We start from the raw sequence: 27,306 nt of genomic DNA, 5'->3' as shown, positions 1-27,306 counted from the left end.
TCCAGTATCTCTGTGCTTTCCTGCCTTCTTTCTGCAGAAATACATCCAGATCCTTTAATCCCGGGGTACCTGAGCCCCCCGTGGTTACCCTGCCGGCTGCTTCTGAACAGGCTGCCTTTTTTGATAGCTTGGCCACATTCTGGAGAGAGGATAATGATGGATCAGGTATATTTGTTAGAGAGTGAACGGAGAGGTACGATATAGGAAAAATAACAACAAAGAGGAGTTGGTACAAAAAAAGCTCACCATTAACATCGTATTTTTTTTTTTTAGTTTTCTTTCTTTAAAGACTTTATTTATTTATTTGAGAGAGAAAGACAGAGGGAGAGCACAGAGGGAGAAGCGGACTCCCCCGCTCAGGGAGTCCAACGTGGGGCTCGATCCCAGGACCCTGAGATGATGACCTGAGCCGAAGGCAGATGCTTAACCGACTGAGCCACCCAGGCACCCTCCTCTGTTTTTTTGTAAATGAAATCATTCCCTCCTTTTCTTATTTCTCTTTCCCATTTCTATTATTTATTCCCTTTGATAAGCCAGACTTCTGTGGTGTGGTCCACATCGTGACAGCCCCGTTAACTCCCGTCTTCCAGCCAAGTCCCCTCCCCAGTAACACCGCCACATCTGCCTGGGTGGCTGGCCTCCAAGTGGGTCTTTGTTGCTGTTTTTGATTCTTCTGCACTATTGCTCGGTGGGAACCGGGTCACTTCTGCATAGTTCCTGACTGACTTGTAAGCGTCTGCACTAAGCATCAGTTATGCCTTAGAAAATTTTGGCTCGTCCCATTTGTAAAAACATCAGAATGGTAACCACCCCACTCCCCACTGCCACCTCCAAACATTTAGTATGTTGGCAGGGGTGGGGTGGGGAGTGCAGTAAAAACCCACACCGAGTACTCCAAGGACTCTTTTCAGGGGACTCAAATTCTGAGAATGGATAAGACCGATTTTTCAGTGTCTTCCTCTGCAAATAGTGTTTAGAACATTAAGAAAAAAAGAGTACACAATTTCTGGTCATTTCTAGCCCCTTGCCATAGAGACAGGTCAGGATGTGACCAAATCAGGTTTGGGAAGATTATTTCTACTGCATGAGAAACTAGGCAGTCTAAGTAGGGAGAGTTACTGGCTTGAAATATAGAAAGTCAAATACAGCAATATCATTAACTTGGCTGTGTTCGGGTAGCGGGGAACTGGAGGGCTGGGGATAGAGATAGCCAAGTTACCTAGTCTGAAAACACATGTGGCTCATTTCTTTAGATTTTTATTTATTTATTTGAGAGAGCGAGAGCGAGCACCAGCACGAGCACCAGCACGAGCAGGGGGGAGGGGCAGAGGGAGAGGGAGAAGCAAGCTCCTTGCTGAGCAGGGAGCCCGCTCTATCTGTAGCACCCTGGGATCACTACCTGAGCCAAAAGCAGACACTTAACCAACTGAGCCACCCAGGTACCCCTCACATCTGTCTCATTTTATGTGAACTTACTATTGATAAATCTTTCTAGATTATGTGAATAGATCTTGACTAAAATCTCCAAAATGTTAATGTTATGTGACAGATTTGGAAATGTGTTAAGTCTGGGCATACAAATTGTGATCCCTAAAGAGCTGTCGTTAGAGATTACAGTTTTCAAATTAAGGAACATAGAGGCATGGAAAGTTAAAGGCTTTTGCTTATTAAGAGTGCTCTTGAAAGAATTTATTTGGAGAGCCCCTCCCTATAAAGGTTGTGCTGTCCCATAAATGGAAATGAACTTTGAAAAACGTGACAGTATGATAAAGACACGATTCTCCTTGAGCTCCTGTCTATGGAATATTCTGTAAGGGTACTAAAAGCATATGGTGCATTTGCCTATCTATAGAGTATCTATAGATAAATAGATATATCGTGCCTTTCTCTTTAGCTAGCCTATTTTTTCCCATGGTAATATTTAGATTGCACGAATTACTAAGTAGATCGGATTTAAAAACATGGCATAAAAGGAAGTGCCTTTCTGTAGAAATCGGGTTAGATTTCTAAATCTGCAGCCTGACTACAAATAACCGAGCTGTGTTGTTGTTCTTTACGTACCTTCCAAAACACACTGGTTTTTATAGGTTTTGATCCATCATTCTCTCAGTAGGACTCCCTGTAAATTCTTAAAGCGATGAGGATCCACTTATTTCAGCATAAGGAAGTTCAAACATTTTGCCCAGCAAGTTTATTCTCACTGAAAACTATTCTAAAAGAATGCCCACTTTTTCCCGAGGGTTTGTTGTTTCACGCAGCATTCCCCTTGGAAAGCTCTGGAGCGGTTAAACTCATTTCTGAGCAATTGTTTTCATAAACTCCGTATTTTGCTTCCAGCACTCAAGGCTAGATAGTGTGTAACCTGATCGCTACCCACTGTTAGCCACGTTGTTTTCACACTTCTCTCCAAGGGCCAAAGATTATCTCCCAGAAGCTCCGAAATAATTCCTGTTTCTGAAATTCATGTGTAAAAGGAAATTTTTAAAGGGAAGAGGGTGCGAATCGAGTTCAAACTCTTAAGAATTTTTGTAAAGGATTATATCGATTAACAAAAGCTCTCCGGCATCTTCTGGCAGACGTGTAAGAGGAGGCAGTGGTTGTAATTAATTTTTCGTGAGCGCCGCATATTTGATAATTGCTCTGATTCACGCTATTATATTCCCCTTCCTTCATCCACAGCAAAACAAGCTTAATTTGATTCATACCCTTAGGAAGAAAAAAAAAAGCCTAAGATTACTCACATGGCTGTGATTCAGCTCTTGGCTCCTGCCTCCTCTTCCTCCTCCTCCTCCCTTTCTCCCACCCTGCCACCCCCATACTCACTCCCACCCAGTGGCGTTGCCATCAAAAAACTGAGTCAGTTCGTTCTTTAAAATGGGTGGGGAAAGAAGACAACTAATAAAAAACTTCTCTGAGCAAAGTATACACTGCCTAGATCTGAAAATCACTGCAGGAAGACGGGCGAAGCGGCTGCTTATATAACATGGAAAGCGTGGAACAGAGGCAAGTTCTCCTAGAGAAATATTCAGATTGTCTTATATAAGTCTAGATAGAGTGTGTGCATGCCTGCAGAGCTATACACATACATAGCCACGTAGGCAGGTTTCTTCTTTTTTTAAAGATTTTTATTTATTTATTTGAGAGAGAGCGAGCTAGCGAGCGCGCCCACAAGCGGGGGGAGGGGAGCAGAGGGAGGGAGCCCTACTTGGGACTCGATCCGGGGACCTCACAATTATGACCTGAGCCAAAGGCAGATGCTCCACCGACTGAGCCACCCAGGTGCCCCCACGTAGGCAGGTTTCTATGAAAATTCTGTGATATTGGGACTCTCTCATATTCTGTCTACAAAGGTAGTCTTTGGATCTCAAAGGATACTCAAAAAGTGAATCTTAGCCGCTGTCCCAGCGCCCCGCCCCCCCCCCCCCCGAGTTATAAGATTGCTAACTGTGAATGCAGCTCACCCTTAGTGGTGGCAAACATGACTGAGGCAGCCCTTTCTGGTCATTCCTTGGGTTTTCTCATTTATTCCCACTCTCAAGATGAAACAAAAGCCTTGGTGGGAAATGAGGTGACTTTCCCACGTCCCCACAGGTGATAGTCCCATAGCCAGTCCCGGGACCCAGGTTGTTTACATCCTGACCTGTAGTTCTGGTTTGTGGGAACCCGACAAGAGTTGGATCATTGGGTACTTTAGCGATCGCCTGGGGACAAGAGTGGTAGCCCAGAGGAAGTTCTCTGCTGGAGCTCCGAACCTGTCTTTCACTGAGCTGTTCAATCAGGTCTCTGTGCGCCTGGGAACTGACATGCAGGGGAACAAAATCAGACCTTCCCCCCAAACTCTCATTTGTAATCTTAACCACCTTCTCTCTGTTTTGCTGGCTTTCCCCCCCATTATGTTACCATCTGTCTCATAAACATTGCCTGGATAAAGACAAGTCCGAGCACTTGCTCACCCTCGGAACAGAATGTAGAATGATTTCTTGTATCCCCCAGAGCAGTGTCGAGCACCATCTTTGAGGAGTTCCATATCTATAAAGTTCGCCCGAGCCTCAGAAATGTCTGGTGGCTGTCCTTTTTATCATTTTTCAACTATGTTAGATGTTGGCTAGAAATAATTAGCTTTTGTTACAGGGTTTGTGGGATGCTTAAATTTCTTCATATAGTTTTCAGATGGAAACCCATGTAGTTTTCTCCTTTAAGATGTGACATTTCTTTTTTTTTTAATTTTTATTTATTTGAGAGAGAGAGAGAGAGAACACAAGCAGGGGGAAGGGCAGAGGGAGAGGGAGAAGCAGACCCCCCAGCTGAGCAGGGTGCCCAATGTGGAGCTCGATCCCAGGACCCTGGGATCATGACCTGAGCCTAAGGCAGCCGCTTAACCAACTAAGCCAGCCGGGTGCCCCAAGACATGAAATTTCTTAATGAAAGACCACATAAGAGAGAATGCATGCTGAGGGTTTGTGTGTTTTTTTTGTACCCCCCTCACACCCTCCATTCCACGGTTTTCCCTTAGGGTAGCTATGGTAAATTTTATGTCTTGTGACCCTGTAGGGAGAAGAAACAGTGGGTCGGTCTCAGGTACTTTTTTTTTTTATTTATTTAAATTCAGTTAGCCAGCGTATAGTACATCATTAGTTTTTGATCTCAGGTACTTTTTCCTGAGCCTGGAACCACTTCCTCACACCTCTGTTTGCAGGCCCCCTGCCCCCCGCCCCCCACACACTCTGGACAGAGCTGTAGTGTTTGCCCTGGTCTTTGACCCATCTGGGCCGACTGGAATGGAAGTTCTTTTTGAATGTCTTCCCTGGCTGGCCCTGACCCAATTCCGTACTGGATTTTGGAAATTCCGAGAAGTTTGGGCAGAAAGACCCAAACAGATGTCAAGTGTAAAATCAGAGGAGTATTTTAAACTGCTGAAGCAGTTTTGGGAGCATATTTTGGGAGCAAAATATGGCTTGGCTAGGTGTTTGTCATCACTGGTAAAATAGGTTACAAGTGATTCTTTAAAAAAAAAAAGGTTACGGAACTGTATTTTTCTTGTGCAGAAATGTGGTTTGGGAAATGACTAAGGTGTGTATTACTCTGAAATGATGGCGCAAAGAGCAACCAAAGGGTAGAGATTACATGATAATGGTAATAGGAAAGCCATCCTTTAGGGGCGCCTCAATCGGTTAAGCATCCGACTTTTGATTTCAGCTCAGGCCCTGATCTCAGGGTCGTGAGTTCGGGCCCTGTGTTGGGCTCCATGCCCGAAAGAAAAGGAAAAAGGAAAGGAAAAAAGAAAGGAAAAAGGAAAGGAAAAGAAAGGAGGAAGGAAAGAAAAAAAAAGGAAAGAAAAGAGAAAAGCCAACCTTTATACAGTATTTACTATCTGTCGGGCAGACACTGCCCTCAGCACTTACATATATTAAAATTTTAAACCTAGGTACCACAGCTAGGAATGGCAGAGCCAAGATTCGAATCCCAGCAAGTCTGGCTCCAAGCTTTTAAAATGTTATAGATTCTTTCAGATGCCAAGGTTTTAGGTGTTTGATTTTTATTAACGTTCTGTTTTCATAGTCTGTTTTTATTTCCATTGAAAGCCGTGTAATTATAGATTTTATGTTCTCTCTGTATCGTACGAAGGTAACTTTCTTTAAGCCAATAAAATTTTACTCAAAAAAGTCAGTGGCTAGATTAATATATCCCTTTTGAAGTATGAATACGTTTTAATAACGAGAACTATGTATACACAGTGAAAATACCAAGGCTTCAAAAGTGTAATTGGGAAATGCACTTCTTAATTATAGCGTGTGAGTTTAATTTCTGAAAGTCAATTCTGTATGGAAATTTAATGTAGGGTTTATTCCAGCAAAACCCTACAGGGAGTCCCTTTGTAAAGCGAATAGTCAGCTCGTGAATTAACTCTTTTTCACTCTTTCAGTGTGTGTGCTCTTTCTCTGGCTTCCTCTGCCAATCTGATAATTCGATATTTGAACAGTTTTATATACTCTAGAAATAGCATGTATTTTCTATATCGTAACCAGATTAGTTCCCCATCAAGGCATCAACAATAAATGCCAAGCCTTAGTCCGGGCAGTTGCTGACTTTGCTCAAGGTTAAAGGAAGTATGCTGAAAAGAGATAACTGTAGTGAAACTGCTCAGACCAAGCCTTCCAGATTTCTTGTGTGAGGAATTGCACTTCTTATTACTGCGTTCTTCCTGTCTGCGTAATACCTGGGAACAATTTATTCCATGTAATGCCACTCCCATCTTGGTAGTAAACTTTTTCCTGAAGAGGAAGATTTTTAGGCATGCGCATTTATTTGATTGGAATTTTCACAGATGACCGTTGATGATTTTCAAGTTTTTCTTGTGCAGCTTGTAGCAGGTTGGGATTAAAGGACTGTACAGATTGGTGTGAGTGTGTGTGTGTGATGTGGTCGTATTGTATGTGTGTGTTGGAGCGAGTAGCTCAGGTTAGAATGTGAATCACAATAAATGCAAAAGTGAAAGCCTCTGCGTGGCTCTCATGCTCCCGACCACTTCCTGAAGAACCTGCCACGTGGGCCCCAGACTTGGACTTGAACTTGGGTCCTCAGGACAGAAAGTGTCCGAGTCCCCCATGGTAAAAGCCTCTAGTAGGCCTAAATGTATAAAACCTGCTTACTGCTGTCAGGCAAACTCAAACTCTTGGTTGCCTCAGTTGGAAAAAAAAAAATTGTCAACGGACAGCTATGGAGTTTTAAATATTTGGGAATAGAGCCAGAGCTTTGCCGTCCCTTAAAAATAATCTTGCAACTTTCTCATTTACATGATCCCGTCCTTTGAAACCATTTAGAACGTGCCTTCTGATCCTGTAATGTACAAGTTATAAAGGAAATATGTGAACTTGTCAGATTAACTACAATCACCAGTCTAATAAAACTGAGTCACATCCAAATGGGCTGCACTTACGCTACCCTCCCGTTCTAGGGAAAATGTGGCCGGGGGAGGCAGTGTGAGTCATCACCTGGTTTGTTTGACATACGCTTCCTTCCATAAATTGGGAATGGCAAGCAGCACAGTGCTCTGGGCTTGTTTCGGAGAAAGAGCTGTTGCAGCCTTGCATGATCAAAATAGGGCCTTAGGTTAGGTTTGAAGGATGAAGTTGAGCCCATGTTTTGGCTTCAGATGTCGGGGGAAGGGGAGAAACTGACAGACCCAGACAAAGAACATTTGTAAGTACCATGGTGGGGGCGGCGGCAAAGAAACCGTAGGGGGTTTTCACAATTGAATTTTTCCTAGGATATAAATATTTAAGAAATAAATTGGAGATGTTAAAATAAAAGTAGATTGGTAGGTAGTTCGTTGGGGGGGCAGCTCATTTACTTAGTAAGAATGTTCTTGATGTGAGCAGTCTAAAATGATTACATGAGAGAGAGAGAGAGCATGGGGCAGGGGGAGACCTATATATGATTTTGGTAGTTACCATACACATTCGCAAATGTGTCGTGACGGTGTTTAATTTTGCCGGAGTTACCCAACCATTTTGAAAGAAATGCATTTTGGCTAAGAAACTTCTTCGTGGCAAACTTGGAATATCCTTCACCGGTATTTTGAGGGGTCGGGAAGAGAGGAGACTTACATGTCTCTTAAGCGTTTTCCTACAGGAGTTTTAGAGAGGTTCCCTGGAGCCTTTTACAATAAAGCCTTTTAGAATGCAAAATTGTTGGGGAGACCGTGGAGGAAGGAGGAGTATATTTATAGCTGAAGTGGGTTTGTAAACTCAGCCTCTGCCTTGGGATTAATTTTTAATATGTGCCAGGCATTCCTCTGATTTCCATCCTGGCTTGGTTGTGGCTCTTTTCTCTCTGTCTGTGTGAAGCTTGGGTGTTCTCTGTTTTAAAGCCGGAGTTGTCACAGCCTGGGCGTTTTCTGTTTCGGCTTATGGCTTTTTTTTTTTCTCTTTTCCTGAATGAGTGTCCTTTGTGTAACCCCAGTAATTCAGAAATCCTGCAGTCATAGGGACTGCCCTGTCATGTGACTTAGGTACTAGGCGCTGCCTGTGATTGGTCAGCAGCTAATTGGCGGGTCCCTATAAGAGGTCCCGCTTCGGGTGTCCAGCCACTCTCCTGCCTGGAGTGCTGCTCGACAGGGGCAGAGGTGGGGGGGGTGGCGGATGTCCAGTGATTCAACCACATGTGATATAGATGACCAAGTGACTGCTTCCTTGGGGTCCGCACATCAGTGGAAGACACCCACACTGGTTGTGGCTGACTTCATCAAACTCTGGCTCCCCGAACCGGTAACTGTCACTTTAATATAGCTTACTGATTAAACTCAGAAAAATGCAGCTGAAGTTTTTTTTGTTTTGCCAGGAACTTGTGTGGACTTACTCCCTGTTCTCCCCCCCCCCACACCCCCCTTGTTCTTATTCGTTTTGTAACAGGAATGAAATGCAGTTAACTCTTTAGAAAACTTTCGCAGGAAAAGCGCCTCGTGTGATCTGGAACAAAGACATTTTATAATCAGATTTATCAAGCTGTGAAGAGGGAGTTTTAGCGAACGGAAGCAGCAGCATTCTGTCACCAGGAAATACTGCTTTATCCAGAACTGGTAAGTGAAAAGTGGCATCGCTCCCTAATAGATATCATATGGTGTATGTGGGAATTGTAAAATTGTTCACAGACCCCTAACAACTGTGTTGAACCAGAGAACACATAAACAGGGTGAGGAATTCTAGAGAGAAGTAGCCCAAGAATATAGCATAAAGGCTGAGAAGAAGCCAGGTTATTAACAAAGATGAGCTGGGCTCTACCAGTTTAGACAAATACATGTAATATAACTCATTGGCTTCCCGCCCAATTCTTTTTAGTGGGGAGAGACAAATAAAATGGGTTGTTTGGTAGAGTTGGGGCATTGACATTCCATGGGTATACATTTCCATTTAGTCTGAATAGAATGTATAGTATTTGAAGGGATGCTTTCAGAATTCCTCAGCTCACTCTCCTATCTCTCCCTCCACGCAAGGATGTCAAGCATTTAGTTAGAACTCTACAAAATGAAAGTTTAAGTAATGCATTGGAAACATTTTCTACTGATCGTGAAGGGCAGATTAAGCTGGTAATAGACTTTTTTACATTTGTGTCATGAATTTTAAGACTGTTCTATTGGATTACAATTAGTACAACAAAAGGGTGGATATTTCTAAATGGTCCATCATGTTTTGAGAGATTGTGATTAGCTGTTCTTACTGGTGAACATGTGTCTGTCTGTCTTCCTCTGAAACAAATTCAGTTTTGTCATCTTGAATCTGAGCTGCCCCTATGTTTAAAATTTCCAGAAAGATACAATAAAGCTTCGAATACCTGTGTGATATACAATGGGTTCTCATTTGTCAACTGTAAAAAACCACAGTTTCGTATTAGGCATTTTATATTTGATTTCTTGATTTGGCTTTTTAAGAATGATTGTGCCAGGAAAGTGGACTAGAATAAGAAAATATAATTTGAAGGGTGGGAGGCTACCTGATCTTACCAGTTTTCTTATTGGTCAGTAGAAGCAATCATGTGATGTCTACTTACAGAATCAAATGGGGAAAAAAATGTTGGTTAACTGCTAGTGATTATATAGGTAGTTTTGGTGATGTTCCCTTATGAATGTGACTGTATATAATTGAAATTGTTATTGACAGAGTGGTAGGTTTGGGGTTATATAGGATACAGTGTTATTTATTTGTTTTTTTTTTTAACAACCTTAAGCCAAATTGAAAGTTGACTCTGTCTGTCTGACTTTTGCTTCCCATTCTGTTAAATTGAAAGGGAGAAATGTGTAATAAAAAACAGGATCTCAGTGTTGCAGTTTCTCTCTGTTGGCACTGGAGTGGGATGAGGTTGGAGGGGAGGGGGATGAATCTAGGAGGATCTGTTAATTATTTTTTTCCTTACACACTTTGAGAACTCTTGGTCAATTTTTCTCAGACTAGTAGTTCTCAAGACTTCTGCCTAAGGATTTATTTTCAAAGAAGTAAATAAAAAGCAAGGTGAACATAGCCGTTAAGGGCAGTCCAATAAATCAGACTGGTGATCCAAACGTGTGACTATTACAAGTTATTTGACTTTGTTAAGGTGTGGCTGAGGATGGGGAAAAATGCTGTTTGTTTCCCTGAAGCCCCTGAATTTGTGGGGTGTACAATCTTGAAGGCAGAAAAATGGTGACAAAGCTTTAAGATATTTACAGGTAACTTCTATCCGACTGTGAGCTTGTGTTCAGTGATTCAGAGCTCAAAGTAATTGTGAATTTCATGTAAGTACTTGGGCGAAAACATGATGGTATAATAAGCTGGCTAAATACTGCTATGCTTAATGGAAAAAAAAAGCCTCTGTAATTTCTAGGTTTTACTCATCCATTTAGAAGCCATTGTTTCGAATGACAAAAATATAATAGAAGCAGGTTGAAACAATAGATACCAGAAAGTAGATTCCAGAACAATTCTTTTCAATCTTCGTGTTTTTAATTCTGTCTGCTCTTTTGCTATCAGTTTCTTAATTTTCAGAAATATGTTGTAAAATAACTACCATAACATTGCCCTGAATTCTCCACTTGGGGTTATTGAGGGGATGAATATTTTTGTATACTCTGAAAAGATATTAATGGTATGCATATGTCTTTGTGGGCCTGTGAAACGACAAACTGAAGGGATTCTGGGCAAAATAATGTCTCAAATCGTATCTGATGTTTGCATATTCAGGGATCTAAACACGTTCCCTTTGGGCTTGTTTCTTAAATTTTTGGTGTGGTGTGCAGTTTTGTCCAATAGCATTTTTTGGGGGGTAGGTATATGGCTGTGTGTATATATTCGACTGGAGGGGGGGACTTTAGTTGTCAGTGAAACAAGTGGCTGTTTGTTAGAACCTAGATAAGCCTCCTAGTGTTGTTCCTATGACAACTGAGGGGTTGGGTGTTGAAATGTAGCTTTAAGTTCTCGGTTTGGAAATGTCATTCAGACCTCCCACTACAGTCTCATTGAGTAGGAGGATAATGAGAAGGGGAAAAAGCCATGAAGCAGTAGGAGTATCTCCGTTCATTTCATGTCTTCCTGACTTGCCTTTGTGTACAGATCGCCATGGGAGTGGTAAACACAGGTTGTGAACAAAGCGATACTTCAGGATAAAATAAATGGAAAGGGGTCAGAAAAGTTGGGGGAAGATAAATAACAACATATGGGGATAATAACGAGGCAGGAGAAGGCGGCTTCCATGGGTTTGTGCAAATCCTTTATCCAGTGCTGACCAGCAGTGAGAACATCTTGAACCAGTTACTGTGCAGCTTTTCAAGAGCTGCAGACCTTTCCTTAAAATGCAACGTGGAGCATTCTGCATTCCTTTGGTAGCAGGAGACTTTCCCACTTTGGCATGACGTTGGCTCACCTCCTCTAGCCTGGCCGCAGAGGATACAGTTTGCTTTGAAGGTACACGTTTTTAAGTCAATTATTTGTCATTTCGTAGCTTGTCTGTTTCCTGTGGGAAAGATAAGGTTGTACTGTGAAGATCGTGGTGAAACTTAAGTTTTTCTCCAATATTCAAAAATGGCCTTGAAAAACCCTTTGAGATTACTTGCGACCTGTTTGTAGAGATGACTTGGTTGACTGGCTGTCTTTCAGTGCACTGTATTTGGGTTTGGGGAGGGGGTTGTTTAGATCATATTTGGCATAGATTAATTATGCAGTCATGAATTTTCCATGCCTGAAGGGCTTCCTATTTTCCACTCCTAAGTGGTTTTTGACTATTTATTTGGTCATTAACCACGTCCGGAAGTCAGAAAGGAAGAGAGGACTTCAATGGGTTTTGCCCCTTACTTACTATAATATATAGGTCCACCATCTCTTCTGAATCCAGAAAGCTCTGAAAACCAAAAGATTGTCATGTAAAGAGCTTAGTAGTAGGGGCGCCTGGGTGGCACAGCGGTTAAGCGTCTGCCTTCGGCTCAGGGCGTGATCCCGGTGTTGTGGGATCGAGCCCCACATCAGGCTCCTCCGCTATGAGCCTGCTTCTTCCTCTCCCACTCCCCCTGCTTGTGTTCCCTCTCTCGCTGGCTGTCTCTATCTCTGTCGAATAAATGAATAAAATCTTTAAAAAAAAAAAAAAGAGCTTAGTAGTAAGTCCTGACCTGGACCACTGATGGCTATTTATCGTCTCTGTTTATCCCACTTAGTAGCAGTGTTTGTATGTTTTACTGTAGAAATAGTAATGTGTTTGATGACGGAGTGCTGTACCAGAACCGCCCCCCCCCCGGAGTGCTTTATAGGTAGAAGAGTCACCCTGTCATCTTTATCAAATCATCAGCAGCAGCAGCAGAGTGTCAGATAAGGGTTTGTGGACCTCTAGTTACTGATACACATGGAGTTTGTAGTCTATGCCGAGCACTGCTAATAAATGACTCACGGACATCTAGAGGAGTGCCTGGCACATAGAGGTATAAAATACTTTACGTATATTAACTTATTTAATCCTCACAAAAACTGGGTGTTGCCAGTGTGACCGTCATCCCCATTTGACGTGGGGAAACTGAGGCGCACAGAGTGGTGAGGCAACTTGCCCAAAGTGACACAGTAGGAGAGCCCAGGTTTGGAAGCAAGCAGTCTGACCGGAGTCTGCTCTTAAGGAGCCCACGGCAGGTAGGAGAGACGCCCGGAGACGTGGCCCTGGGACTCTTGACTGAGTCAGCTATATACCTGATTCCTAGTCACCCTGTGCCCTGGTGTCATCAGAAGCTGATGACCCCACCACCGTGGTCATGGTCAAGGGCCTGCTGCGGCATGCTTACACCAGGTTCTCCTGGGTGGGAGTGTGGGAGATCCAGGGGCTGAGAGGCTATTAATCTCTTTCCAGGCTTCCCAGCATTGATCCGCATCAGTGGCCAGCCTGACTTCTTTATCTTGAAAAATTAAGACACACAAAACAATTCTTTCCTCAGCCCCAAGGAAAACGATCTTGAGTGGCAGGCGGGAAAGTCTTTCTCTGAGACCCTTTTCTGGACCCCTAACCCCGCAGGAGGTCTGGGCTCTGCTGAGGGCCTGGGTCGCCATGGAGGGAGTGAGCTCCCTGGCTTGGGAGGCACACTGGGACAAAGCAGGGGCCCCTTGGGGGGAATTCAGACAGCCTGGGGAACTTGAGCTGCACAACTCTGAATGCACAAAAGGATACTTCTAACAGTACTTTCAAAAAAAGTTTATAAGGCATCTAATACCTATGTATTTCTAGGGCTAAAAAATCTCATTTATGCCAAGCTGACAGCCACCTTCCCATTGTACTTCCCAAATTCGCTATCCCTCTATTCTGCTTGATTTTTCTTGTTCGCACTTATCTCCGTCTGATGTATTACTTATGTATTCGCTCGCCATTTCAGTCAATTACTGGCAGACATGTTACTTTTTGAACTCACTTAAGGATCCTCGATTTCCTTCTCTTTGATCTCCATCTTCAAACTTATTCCCTCCCATCAGTCTCAGACTTCTATCAATGATGAAAGTTTCTCTGCGCATTGCGTTTTCTTACTTATTAGTTATTTTTATATTCACAACCATGAGAATTTCTTAAACAAACAGTTTTGATTGTGCAATCAGTATTTGGAGAACTGATGTCTTCATTCAGGAGAGGAAACTAGCCACATTTGAATATAATCATTGAGTATTTTTAAAATCAAGAATATTTTAGATTACTAAGGAAAATAGATTAGATTGCAAAGTAAAATACTTACATATTTTGTGAACTGCCTTCAATTTAGACAGGGAGCTTGGAAACTATACCAAATATTGATTCCAGTGAAAACATGGAAACCCTCGTTTCCGTGGGTTAACAGGCTAAACCCGCCTACTGGGTACTGCTTTTTTGGGGGGAGGGAAAAATTAAGGAAAAGACCCATATAAAACAATTCTAAAATATTACATTAAAGAATGTAAGTCATCTAATCTTGGACATTTCCTAGCTCAAGTTCCTAAGTTCTCAACTGTAACTATTGCCTTTGAATCCTATGTTGATTCTGGTTTATACATTCCAAAGTATTTAGGATAATCTAAAACACAAAATGAAAAATACATATATCGTATTAACTAAATAATGCAGTCACGTAACTAGATCATTAGAGTGCTTACATAGTTGATTTTCTTTCTTTAATTCTTAAGGGAACAGATTAGATGCATATAAAATTGAATACAATATGATTTTGTAAGTATAATATTTGGGACATTTTGTTTTTCTTTGTTATATTTTAATAGCAGAATAGCTTCTTGTGCTTTCATTCCCGTGGTCAACCTAATGAAGTAATACCTTGCTTAAAAACGAAGTGTAACTGCTTACTTGAATGTAGAACGTGGAGTCATTGATTATGAAAAGCAAGGTAAGGTGTTATCTTAAAGGACCTTCCTTTCCTGCCTTGGAAGACTTTCATTCTCCTTAAGCATTTATTCTACTAAAAGCCCATTGCTGGTGGTGGCCTTGGAGGAATGCTTTAGTTTTCCCGCCTCTCCTAAAAGCAAGATGGGTAAAGACTTTTTAAATGAAAGCCCATCGATTTCTCTCAGTTCAGATTTGTGTGACGTCTACGTCGAGTGAGACTAAAGTTCTTAAAAATGAGAGCAACTGAGTTGAGTTTGTACGGGCCCAGCGAAAAACTTCCCAGGATGCTTTCAAAGTTCTGATCACCTGGGGAAAAAACTCTCCGAACTTCCAGGCATTTTCTAGTGAGTATCAAGTATGTGACAGTGGTTAGTTACCCTGACCCCAAGAAGGTGCCTGTTCACAGCACCCATTGAAGTGTTTGCTCCCTGAGAGTCCCAGGCTTTGGAAACAAGTAGCCCTGTGCTTCAAGCTCATTCTGCCCCTTGCTGGTGGAGTAAACTACTCCATTTATTTCCCTAAGCCCTAGAGAGAGGAGTGTCAGTCCAAACTAGCTCAGAGGGCTGTTGGGTGAAATGAGAGAACATGTGTAAGGCACATGCTGTGATCACTGGATTAGTGGTGCTTAACACACTTGAGTTCCCTTCCCATATCCTTTCGGGAACAGACTTCAGTTTAGTCTCAAAGCCTGTGGATCCATTCTCATAAGTTCTAGGTCTTTCTGTTTTGCATCAGATGAAGGAAAACAGTGATGGCAATGGTGGCCGCCATTCCACCCCCCGCCCCACTTCACCACCATGTTCTAGGTAGGCATTCTCACAAGTGCTCTGCCTGCATTGTCCTGTTTAATCCTCCAGACAACCCACTGGTGCAGTGAGTATGCCCATTTCATAGATGAGGACACTGAGGCACAGGGCTGAGGGACATGTTTGGGGCCACTCATTCCCCTGATAAGCTGGACCCACAGTCTGGATCCAAATGGGCTCTTACCAGTATAGACGGGTAAGAACTTCTGGCAGAAAAGCAGAATAAAAGTTGACTGAACCTGAAAGTCTCAGAAATGGTCTTCTCATTTCTATTCTGCCAAGTGTCACATCTTCCAGGCCTGTCCCTCTCAATATTGAAATACACAGTTGACTTTTTCTGCTTCTTATTTCACGAATCAACGGGAGCAGTTTTAGTCATTTGTGTTTTATGAGTTTAAATTAGGCCACTGAAGTCCAAGAGGGGAATTCCTTGTTTTCATTTGATCTCATGCACTAACAACTTTACTCATGTAACTTCCCCTATTTTTTTTCTCAAATGTTTTTGCTTGAAAGTGGGGGTGGGAGGGAGAAGTATGTGAGCATTTGGGTCCCAGGGATGCACTTTCAGTAGGCTTTCTGGAGATTCTTGATCTGGTATAGAATGAAGCCTTAGGAAAGTAAAATGAGTAAGAGTGTATAATGACTAATGTTTTTCTCCTTTATCTCCATCTAGTTCTGGGTGCAATCTGAAAGGGCAAAACTGCAAAGTCAGGAATTGCAGGGGGGCACCTGGGTGGCTCAGTGGGTTAAGCATCTGCCTTCAGCTCAGGTCATGATCTCAGGTCCTGGGATCAAGCTGCATATTGGGCTCCCTGCAGAGCCTCTCCCTTTCCCACTGCTAACCGCCCCCCCCCCCGCTTGTGCTTGCTCTTTCTCTCTGTCAATTAAATAAGTAAAAATCTTAAAAAAAGAATTGCAGGAAGCCATCTGTGTGCATAAAAGCCTCCATTTGGATGAGGAGTTGATTTTCAGAGTATGAGAAAGGGGTTTCACATTGAGAATGTCCTCCTCTTTCAAATGCGGGCTGAGAATTTGACTTGGAAGGTGAGAGGGGGCTACCCTAGCCCACGGATTCAGGGTGCTTAGAAATCTCTCTCTCTCTCTCTCTTTTTAAAGATTTTATGTATTTGAGGGGCGCCTGGGTGGCGCAGTTGTTAAGCGTCTGCCTTTGGCTCAGGGCGTGATCCCGGAGTTCTGGGATTGAGCCCCATGTCAGGCTCCTCCGCTATGAGCCTGCTTCTCCCTCTCCCACTCCCTCTGCTTGTGTTCCCTTGTGGCTGTCTCTCTCTGTGTCAAATAAATAAATAAAATCTTTAAAAAAAATAAAGATTTTATGTATTTGAGAGAGAGAGAGCGTGAGTGGGGGGAGGGAGAGGCAAACTCCATGGTGAGTAGGGAGCCCAGTGCAGGACCCTGAGATCATGCCCTGAGCCAAAGGCAGATGCCTAACTGGCTGAGCCACCCAGGTGCTCCTAGAAATCTCTTTAAAACCTCTCCTGGCCTTGGACTGAGCCTGCTCTCTTGGCAGGATACACTAATGGAGCCTGCTTGCCTTCCTTCCCTCCTTCCTCCCTTCTCCCTCCCTCCCTCCCTGCTTCCTTTATCCATATTCTCACTTAACTGATTCAATGCCTACCTGCAGACAGATGAAAGAAAGGACAGGGTGAGGGTCCATTAGAGGAAGGCAACCCACTCTTTGTTCCTTTCCCCTCGGTGACTACCTCTTTTATTTGATCCTTTGCCATTTTTGCGACAAGGCACATTTCACAGGCTGACATTCATAAAAGTCTTTAAGCATCTTCCTTTGGCAGCCGGGCTTCTTTTTTAACGTCAGGGGGACAAAAAGGCTTGTGACAGGAAAATAATGCAGAGAAATGGTCTTTCTTTCTTTTTTGATGGTGGTGGAAGAAGGGCCCCTAGTAGGGAACGTGGCAGGAAATACAGTCTAAGAACTCCTGCGCTTTCGACTCGTTTCCCTGTTTGCAGCACATTAAGAGACGGCAAAGGCATCCACAACGATGTCTTGGAAAAGAATTTTTAAGTAGAATTTAAGCTAATTTGGAGGAGAAAATCCTGCTCTGCACTCAGTTAAATTTTTTGCGAGTTTCTGAAAATACCTTCAAGTGGAGATGTGAAAAATGAGGGCTACCTTCTCTCTTGGGGGAAGGATGAAGGTACACAGGGAAGGAGGATTTCCACTACGAATACTTTGTGATTTTTTTCACCTGGCAGTCCTTTGCCATCGGTTTTGAAAAACACCTAAGTAACCATTTCAGTTCTTTGTCATGGTGCAAACCTTGTGTGTTTTCTGGCACAGGGGTGACCACAGCAGCAAAGACAATGAAAGCACTTTCTGTGTTCAGCATAAGCTGTGAGGTCTGTGTCAATGGGAGATGTGTGCAGTGCAGTGGAGGGAAATAGTAAGGTAGAAGCAAGAGAAAATTCCTCGAACTCTGAAAGGCTGGCCCATCATCTCTGGGCTCTTCTCTCTGAGCAAGATCCAGTAAGGACTGTCCCGGACACGCTCAGTTGGTAAGACAGTCAGTGCTACCATTTCTCCATCCTGTTTGACATCCATACTCTATAAACCCCTTCCTATAATCGCAGGGAGAGACTAAAACTGTTCTTTCTCCCCTCCCCTCCCCCTCCAGCCCTGCATGATTTCTCTCAATGTTTGGGGAAATGATCACTTGCCAGCAGCTCCCGTCCACCTGGCCCTTGAAGTACGGGGCGTTTGGTTAGGTGTCAACAAAAAATGACCCCAGGTGCCAACTAGACTTGAGAAGCTTGTAGCAGAACGATTGGCAAAGACATCATGTGGGAAAGGTTCATTTTACAAACATGGGGTGTATACCTACCCGTGCCAGGTGGTGTTTTTGGTCTGGGAATACAACAGTGAACAAGGTCCCTCTGCCTGCGTGGCCGGGCTGGGGTGAGGGGGGTGAGGAGGCTGACTCAGGAAGTATAAGCCAGGTGTCCGTAGGTACCTAGGGAGAAAAAGAAAAAGAAAACCAGGTCAGCCAGATGAGTATCCGGGAGTCCCGGGGAAGAGCAGCTTTCGGGAAAGGCCTCTCCCATGTTGTGATATGGCTCAGAGGCGTCCCCGTGGGTCTGTGGAGGAAGAAGGTTCGAGGCAGAGAAAACAAAACCACTGCAGTGGAGACGGGAGGAGCAAGCTTGGTATGTCCGAGGGTTAGGAAGGAGGCCAGTGTGGAACATCAGGCAAGGGGGAAGGTAACAGAAGAGGTCTGGAGGGTACTGAATGTCAGATCGCGTAGGGCCCTGTTGGCCATAGAAGCCGCTAGAGGGTAGGAGATGAGACTGAGAGAGAAGGAAGATGGCGTTCGGAGAGTATGGGCGATTTATGTAGGGATCCTGGAGAGCCCAGCCCACGGTGCCTCGTAACTGGAGTGTGTACAAGTTCCCTAGGGCTCTCTTTGGGTAAAATGCTGCTTCTGTCATTTAAACGAGGATACAAAAACCTTGGTAGAGCGCAAGAAAGTTGAACTTATCAGCTCCTTATCAGTGAAGGAGCCCGAAGTGGGTAACCCTTCCTGTCCCCTTTATTCCTCCGCGAGGTGTAGGGTTCTCAGGTGACTAGCCCTGGGATGTTTCTAGGCCCTTCAGCCTCGCCAAAAACTCACTCCCCGTGGGGCATGTCTTTGCCCATTTTGCACTCAGTGAAACAGATTAGAATTTGGAACTGCCACGATTTTCAAGCACTTCGGTGTTAAAAAATGCCATGTTTTCTTTTTCGTAGCCCTCAGGTTTACGTTCAGTTAATTGACAGATGTCCTCGTAATTCTGTACGAAAACTTGTTCGATCCGGGTTAGAGAGCTGCGTTACGCTGCAGTCGTGTTACGGTTGGAGGCAGAAAGGGAGCGTGGGAAAGTCAGAGCAGTTGCCCCATTGGGAGGAGCGGACTTACATATCAACTTTTTCTCTTTTTAAATCATTGTGTTAAAGACATTTCTGCAGTCTCTTCGAGATAGAGTTGATCGCTGTAAATGGCTTGCAGCCCCATATCTATCGTCACCTGAGAGTAAAAGTCCTCCCTTTTGTGTAAGGTATGTACGATTTCTGTCTTCCGGGGCTTTTCATGTTCACTGACATGGCTTCAGAACAGACACAGAATGTATGTACACGTCCTTGCATTGACATTGGACCACGCAGCCGGGTCTGACAACACAGAAGGGGTCGCAGAGGCTTGATAGCTCTTTGTGGCAATTGTCCAGATTTATCTCCTAAACACCCCCTGAGACGTTATCCCTGAACCCCTCTCATCGAGCCTGACTTTCCACTGGTTAGTTATGCATTTGGGTTAGCACTCGTATTCTTTGAGCCAGGGACCCACCTGCGGAGAAGAGTTATTGGTTTTGTCATTTATAGTTGAGTTCAACTGGACCGGATTTCCTCACTGCCTCTGGCTGAAACCGACTGAGAGAATGAGTTTCACTTGTGTAGTTTGCTCCTTTCCACCCACCCCCTGAGGTAGGAACTCAGTACTGGGAGAAGGGAGTGGAGAGTTGGCTCTTCAGGCAGAAGCCAGCTCCCTTGGATGAGCGGGATGGGGAGCTGAGAGAGAAAGGTGTGGAAGCGGATAAGGAAGGATGTAGGAGAGCCCCAGGAAACCTGCAAATTTCTGATCCTACACCCAGGTGGCCTTGGGCCCTTGCCTTACTTCTTTCTGGCATCCCCGACCTGGAGCCCATTCCTGCTTAGCTCCTGAGAAATGAGGGGCGTGTTCCTGATTCTGAGCAAGGAATTCAGGAATGGGAGTCCAAGCCCCCACGCCCCCCAAATTCTCCTGTGTACATCCCTCAAGTGAACCTGCTTTCTAGGTGAAATACAGAGAGCTGGGTATTAAGGCCCCTTTCCCACCAGTCTCCGACTTCTAGCTTTGAGGGAGATGCATGTGTTAACCCGTGAAGCGGTGTATTCTGTTTGGTCCTTTGTCTAAGACTGATCACGTCTGATTGTCTCCTGGGGCCTGAGCCGTTTTACCCCATGCACCCCGGGATTTCCTCCTCTGCTTCCCCCATATAAATAGACTATTTGCTGCCTGTGTTCTAAGACCTTGGTATTTCTGCCTTTGACTGGAGTCTATTCTGGAACGACTGTGTGGTGGCTGGGCACTGCAAAATGAGTCAGTTCCTGCAGTTTGGTTACAAGTTCTCAAAAAGTATTTCAGAATGTGGATGTGGTCAGCAGAGTCATTTTCCAGGCATCTAAAAGGAAACCCACATCAACTGTAACAATTGAGCTGAGAACCAATGGCCCTGCACGGCAGAACCGGGCCTGCTTTTCCTCAAAGGAAAGCCTATAGCTGCCCCTCGATCTAGCTTACTCTGTAGATCTTAAAGGAGCCTTCATCCTCGTGCTTGCAAATCACATTGTAGCCGTGACGGATTTGCACGTACAGAGAGCTAGAGGTTTGGCCTTTGTCACTCTTTCAATGTGGGCACAAGTTTGACATCAGAAATTATTTTTCTAAAATGGAATCTTAAGGGATTAGCATCCAGTGAGCACGAAGTGTGAAATGGGGCTTCAGGACAGGAACGTTGGTGATTTTAGCTAATGCGCCGAGGAAGAACTAAGATAGTTTAGGTGCCACTGGAGTCCGTGAAAATACCATTATTTCGTTCACTGATTGAGTTCCGAAGCTATGTAGAGTGAGCAGCAATACCAAGAAAAAGAATTCAATCCTTTTCAAGATTTAAAAGCTTTTCAAGTTTGTCGTAACATTTGGAGATTATTTTAGTTCAGGACTGGTGGATTCTGTTATCCACTTGGGGTACCGTGAATTATGTAAGATTTTGATTGAGTTCATTACCTGTTTGGCACCATCCATGAAAACCGATGGGGTTTTCAATAATAAGGCAACAGCCTAGAAAAAATGGGCGGACGGTTTGAACAGACACTTCCCCAAAGAACACAGACAAATGACAGATAAGCATATGAAACGATGTTCACCATCTGTAGTCATTAAGCAAATGCAAATTGAGATACCAGCGATGTACCACGATACACCTATTTGAATGGCTGCAATGAAAAAGTCTGATCATACCAAGTGTTGGTGAGTTTGCGGATGGTCTAGAACTCTCTTAATACGTTTAGGTAGATATGTAAAATGGCACAGATATTTTGGGAAACGCCTGGCTACGTCTTCCGTCGTTAAACGTAACACTAACTGTGGGATCCAGATATTCCGCTCCTAGAGAAAAGAAAGCCTGTGTCTACATGTTTATAGTGATTTTATAAGTAATAGCTAAAAACTGGAAGCAGCCCCAAGGTCCATCAGCAGGTGAATGGATTAACAAATTGTGGTGTATCTGTCTGAGGGATACTACCCAACAATGAAAAGTGAGCTATTCCTAGAGTGAACAACGTGGAGGGACCCCCACCCTACGTGAAAGAAGCCAGACAGGAAAGAAGTACCTACTGTATGATTCAATTTATATACAATTCTAGAACATGCAAAGACATTTAGAATGACAGAAAGCTGGGCGCCTGGGTGGCTCAGTCCTGCCTTCAGCTCAGGTTGTGATCCCGGGGTCCTGGGATCGAGTCCCAGGTCGGGTTCCCTGCTCAGTGGGGAGCCTGCTTCTCCCTCTGCCTCTGCTCCTTCTCCCTGCTCGTGTTCTCTCTCTCACACTCTCTCAAATAAATAAATAAAATCTTAAAATAAAAAAAAATTTAGAAAGACAGCAGATCCCTGGTTGCTTGGGGTGGGAGAGGTAGGGTGGCAAGTGGGAGGGATTACAAAAGGGCACTTGGGGCTGGTGGATAATCTCACTATCTTGGTTGTGGTGATGATTTCACAGGTGTATGCATGTGTCAAACTTAGATTGCACACTTTCAAAATGTGCCGGTGATTGTGTGTTAGTTATAACTCAATTAAGAAAAACTATAAAAAAAAAGCAGTCACTGTGATGGTAGATGGGGCGTTAATAATACCCTTATTTGAAAAAAAAGGAAAGACTTAGTATCTCTTAGGAAAAAAAAAACTGATGATACTTAAATGCTTTGGGGATAGAAATAGAACCTTCTAGTACAGACGAGAAACTGAAGTTAAACTCAACGTAATAAATGTGAAAGCTTTAGTTACTCCTATTTCCAAGGCATTGAAACAAGTGGTTCAAGACGGATCTTGGCCAGCACTGTGGGGCCAGCTGCCTGCCCTGGTTTAGACACCTTTGCCCTCAAGCACAGCTACTGTAGTGCTCTCCTGATGATAAGGGAGGGCTCAGGCATCTGAAGGAGGGTTCCGATTGCAAAGATAAGACATGAAAACACCACATTCAGAGTCTACCCTTGTTAGAGAACTAAATCTATTTGCAGAGCACATGGAAATTGACAAAAAGCACTTTCATAAACCTCATTTTGTGCGATCATCTCAACAATCGCATTATAGGTGAGGTCGGTATTCTCATATCTGCTTGGGGAACACACTGAGACCCAGAGAAGCCACATTGTTTGCTGGATCACAGAGACCCCAACTTTTTGCGCAGACATCACCGATCTTCCTGCTGCATCTTGCTGCTTTCCCAAATTCCTGTCGTTGACTATTTGGCCAGGATTCTTTGCTCATTGATTCGTCAGGCAAGTCGCTAGAGTCCCCTCTCTTTGTATATGAGCTGTTCATGGCGGGGATCTTTAATCCTGTTTCCCCATCTGTAAATGGGTAGTAACCAAACTGCAGGCTTCATGAGATTGTCGTAAGGGTCAAAGGCTCATATGGTGAAAGAGCCGTGGATGTTCGTAAACACCGTAAACACAGCGGGGTTCATATTTACTACGTACGTGATTTCCGTATTGGGCCTGCTTACTGATGGCACGACGCTAAGTGAGCGGCTTTGTAGGACCAACAGGTAGATGGAGAGCTTCATTCCGTTAGTGGCATCATGACTTCCATCAAGACAGCCAAGTTCCATAATAAATGATTTTAAACTCTTCCTTAAAAGATACTGAACAGTCCTTAGTTGGGCTCCTGGTGATTGAAACTGGTGGCTTTGAAAGGACACAAGACAGCTGAAGGTAGGTGCCATGAGGGCTTACTTAGCCTACGAGGTTGGCCCGTCCATGCTTGGCACCTTTTCCCTTCTTGGCTATGTTGCCTGCCATTTATTTCTCTTTGCCCTTTGTCTCATTCAATGGCCCTCTCGCTTGAGTATCCCTCTTCCTTTGTGATGGGTCTGTTGCCAACCAGACTTCTCCCCAGCTTACGTGGTAAACGATGTGGAGACATGTAGCCTTTTGTACTCCCTGGGATGGTGTTTCACAAACCATGTTTTCAGGAGACAGGGAAAAACTGTGGTCGAATAAGTTCAGGAGGAGCTGGGTTGAACAACATTAAATAGGATTCTTTCCTGCAGGACTTCTCAGAACTTTGAATGTTTGTATGGAAGCTTCAAGAGGAGCGTATGGTTACATCTATAACATTTCCCAGATTTAATCGATTCAAAGAATTGGGGTGTGTGTGTGTGTGTGTAATCGTCTCTTGGTTTGATACTCCGAACTTGAACACACTTTGGAAAATGCCGTTTTATAACTTGTTATTTGATATGTTGGTAAAATGACAATTTTCCGACGAGTTTTCGGTCTGTCCCTCCTGGCACATCGAATACAAAACATGACTTGTTTTCTTGACTGGGTCTCAAGAGTTCCAGTTTCTAAACTTTTTATTCATGGTTTTAAAGCTCCTTCAGGTTTCTTTTAACCTTCAAAAATCAGGAGATGTAATCACAGGAGGGCACAGAGATTGTAAGGTTTTGCCTAAGGATGAAAGTCCATGGAAGGAATTTCTCTCTCTCTCTCTTTTTTTCCCCCCACAAAATTGTCTAGATTCTGCCCTTTGAAGTACCTCCACTTATTCCATCCCTAAATCCATGGTCCGTCTTGGCTTCCATAGGAGCATTTAGGAAAGAAAAGTCATGTACACACCAGCTCTCTGGTGGGCGTGGGGCTTGAGTTAACTGTGAGTGACTACAGCCACAGGATGTCTTCGACCTCTCAGCAAGAATTATCATTGTATGGAATTTTCCTTTTTTTCTTTTCTTTTTTTTTTTAACAGTTTGTTCCCCAGACCACAGAAAGTGGAATAATCAGTATACGACATAAAAGAGAGATAATGTCACAATGAATAGTAATTGTCAGCGAGAAATTGGCCTGCCAGCTAGGAATGGGAAGCGGGTGAACGAAATGGGGGTTTAGGGACGTTGAGCTGCGATGCGGACCAGGTGATTTGGGACTTAGGCGAGTTGGGATCGTTCCTGGCTTGTCACATCTCCATGGGATGTGTGGGCAACCCACAGGCCGCGGGTGCCAGGAAAGCTCAGTCTCGTGGTTTGGATCGCTCATTAGGCTCTTAAGGTTCATGGCTCTTCTAGGCTTGCCTACTTACATCTAATGTGTTCTTATTAGAAGTTGAGGGTCCCCCTTCATTTCTGAGCTTCTTAGGCCCGGCCATTTTCTGGAAATGCTATTCCTTGCTATTCCCTTTTGACTGAAAATCACTACCACAGTACCTTGCCATTCACATTCCCCAGACTACCCCCCTCCCACGTCCTCCCCACATACACACACATTCTCTTACCCTCTTTAGCCAGTCCTTTCAAGGTTATGTTATCCTTTACTGCCAACTATCTCTCCTGACCCCTTTCTCCACTCCTAGAAAGAGGAACCAGATTTCCCCTGTGTTACCATGAATATAAACAGCAGTTGTGTTTCTGTTATTTACCCTTTCAACCTAGAGATAAAGTTTGCCACCACGTCTCCCCTCACCTTGCACAGGAAGAGAGACTTCCTTCCTTCATCTCTTGCCTTTGCTCAGGCCTTTGAATAATCTTCCCTTTCTCTCTCAGACTCCGGATGCTCACCTTCTTACTTTTTTTTTTTTTAAACTCCCGAGCGAGTTACTCCTTCTGTATCCTTCCCCTCCCAACTTCCGGTTCTCTCCATCTGATACCATTCCTCTTCCACCTAGTTATCAGGACCACCCATGAAGCTGTTCCCTCGTCGACGAGTACCTACATGGGGTGGCTGGGTGTCCCATACACCCCTTTCCCCCTGGGCTATATTGACCTACATCTCTCCTCCTTGCCCTTTGTCATTTTCCATGGCCCTCCCTCTTCACTATCCCTCTTCCCTTTAATATTCTAGACTACTTCTGTGATCTCAAAATCCATCTCCACTTGTAAGCAGCGAGCTTCATCTTTGGATATTTTTGTCTTCATTACATTTTGAGTCTGGCTCATTTAAATTAGATGGATAGTGTTTCTCTAAGCACTGACATGCGCTCGACAACACCATCCATATACTGGCAAACACCTTCCACTGTGAGCATAGACCTAGTCCAGGATCAACTAATAAGGAGTGAAGAAGGGGAGAAAAATGCTGTCTCACGACTTTTCAGGGCCCTTGGTCAGTGCTGAGTTATTACCACCGAAACACTTTTGGTTTCTTTCTGACCAGTTGAACTGGTCACACATTTCACTGGGCAGTGATCACTGTGGGAGCGAATATTTGGTATTTTATACTGCTGGCTTCCTTCCGTTCTCGAGAAGTTTAAAAATAGCCAGTTCTGCCCTTTTCCTTTATTTAGCACACATCGGGACAGTCTTTATAAATGTCAATTAGCTTTCTTGTTTTCTCTTTGTTACACAAGTCTTGTGGGTGTTGGCACGAGGTCATCAGATAGTATCAACAGGCATGATATATACATGGAGCCCTCCATCATTTCAAACCATTTTTTTAGCCCCTCCAGATCTTCACATGTTAGCTTTCTTCCCTGTTCCTTTGTGGTGTGGGCCATTTACCCACACCAATAATTTAAAAAAATCCACATACTACCATAGACCTCCTAATAATTGACGCCCAGTACTGCTTCTGGTAGACACCTATGGTGTTTAGAAGAGGCTTCCTTTGATCACAATAGAGTTCATTTTGTAACCTTCACAAGCAAAAGAAATTATAACACATGGATGTTCCTTTTGTTCTTTTCTTTCTTTTGTTCTCTTCCCTCCCCCGCCATTCCCTGTTCAGTTGTCTCGAATTTTTTCATTTCACCAGAGTAGATCTCGCTTACTTATATGGAATTGAGGGCGTTTCGGAGAGCCTTCCTGAAGCCCCAGGACTTTTCTGTACCACAAGGGTTTGTATAGGAACATGCACTCTGAGACAGGGCTATCACTGACCTATACTGTGTTAGGAAAATATGCTCTTTTACGAGTAGCTTGAGCCTATAAGCACCCATACATCTTACAGAGAGGTACCGTAAAACTAAGATGGGAAGCAAGTATTGTTTAAAGGGTAAAGAAATACAAGAATTTTCCTGACATGGAGATACTCTTTCACTAATTTTTGGTTTATTTTACTTTATTTGTTTCAAAGATTTTATTTTGAAGTCCTCTCTACACCCAACTTGGGGCTCGAACCTACCACCCCGAGATGAAGTGTCCCATGCTCTGCCGACTGAGCCAATCAGACACTCCTTGGTTTATTTTTCAAAGTGTGTTAGTAATTCAGATTTCTTTGACAAATAGTAGAAGGGGACCACAATCCAGTATACTGTGCTAGTCCCTTGGGAGTCTCAGAAGAATAGGATTCCGATCTTACCCTCAAAGAGCTCACCTTCTCAGAGGGTGACACATTTCTAAACAAATAATTGAACAGCGATTGGGCTTGTGTGTCTGGCTGAGACACAGACTGAATGATCTGGAAGCTGGCCCTGGGTAGCATGTAGCTAACTTTCCAGAAGACTCTGGGAAGGCCTTTGAGAATCCTAGAAGAGTCTCTCTGAGCTGGGCCCAGCAGAGGGGGAAGAACAGTGGGCCAAGCAGTTTGCAGAGGCCAAGTATTCACTCCTCTTCACTCCATCTGAGCTGCGTGAAACTTGAGGGGAAGAGTCAAGAGAGAACAAGTGAAGACTTTTGCACCGTGAACACATTCAGTGACCAAAGGAGTTTTGTCCGGTGGCGAAAGCAGAGGCATGGTGGTTTGATTATAAATGAAACCTCCAGTATTAGGGGGGCCTGTGTGATACGGGTGCCTTCAGAAAATAGCACGAAGCTTAGAAACGAGACCAGCTTTAGAAAGACCCCAGTAATGTTGTAGCATCGTAATGGATTAATTGTGATTAAA

General features: G+C 43.9%; 1 protein-coding gene across 11 annotated transcripts in view; it reads left to right on the top strand.

Moving 5' to 3' along the window:
- Positions 1 to 27,306, top strand: part of LOC105241166 (tigger transposable element-derived protein 1-like) — a 283,983-nt gene that overhangs the window by 71,292 nt on the left and 185,385 nt on the right. For 4 of the 11 annotated variants that reach the window (XR_002144262.2, XR_004622358.1, XR_004622362.1 and 1 more), the window contains exons 1-2: positions 8,098 to 8,267; positions 8,412 to 8,578. The exons of 1 other annotated variant lie outside the window; for it this stretch is intronic. The gene's annotated coding sequence lies outside the window, so the exon portion shown is untranslated. Of the gene's footprint in view, positions 1 to 6,986; positions 7,201 to 8,097; positions 8,268 to 8,411; positions 11,433 to 14,240; positions 16,005 to 27,306 lie in introns of those variants that run through there. 6 more of the 11 variants (XR_004622365.1, XR_004622363.1, XR_004622360.1 and 3 more) reach the window with 5 other exon arrangements.

This window comes from Ailuropoda melanoleuca, chromosome X (assembly GCF_002007445.2).
Source record: "Ailuropoda melanoleuca isolate Jingjing chromosome X, ASM200744v2, whole genome shotgun sequence".
NCBI lineage: Eukaryota > Metazoa > Chordata > Mammalia > Carnivora > Ursidae > Ailuropoda > Ailuropoda melanoleuca.
This window is presented reverse-complemented; position numbering and strand designations above follow the sequence as displayed.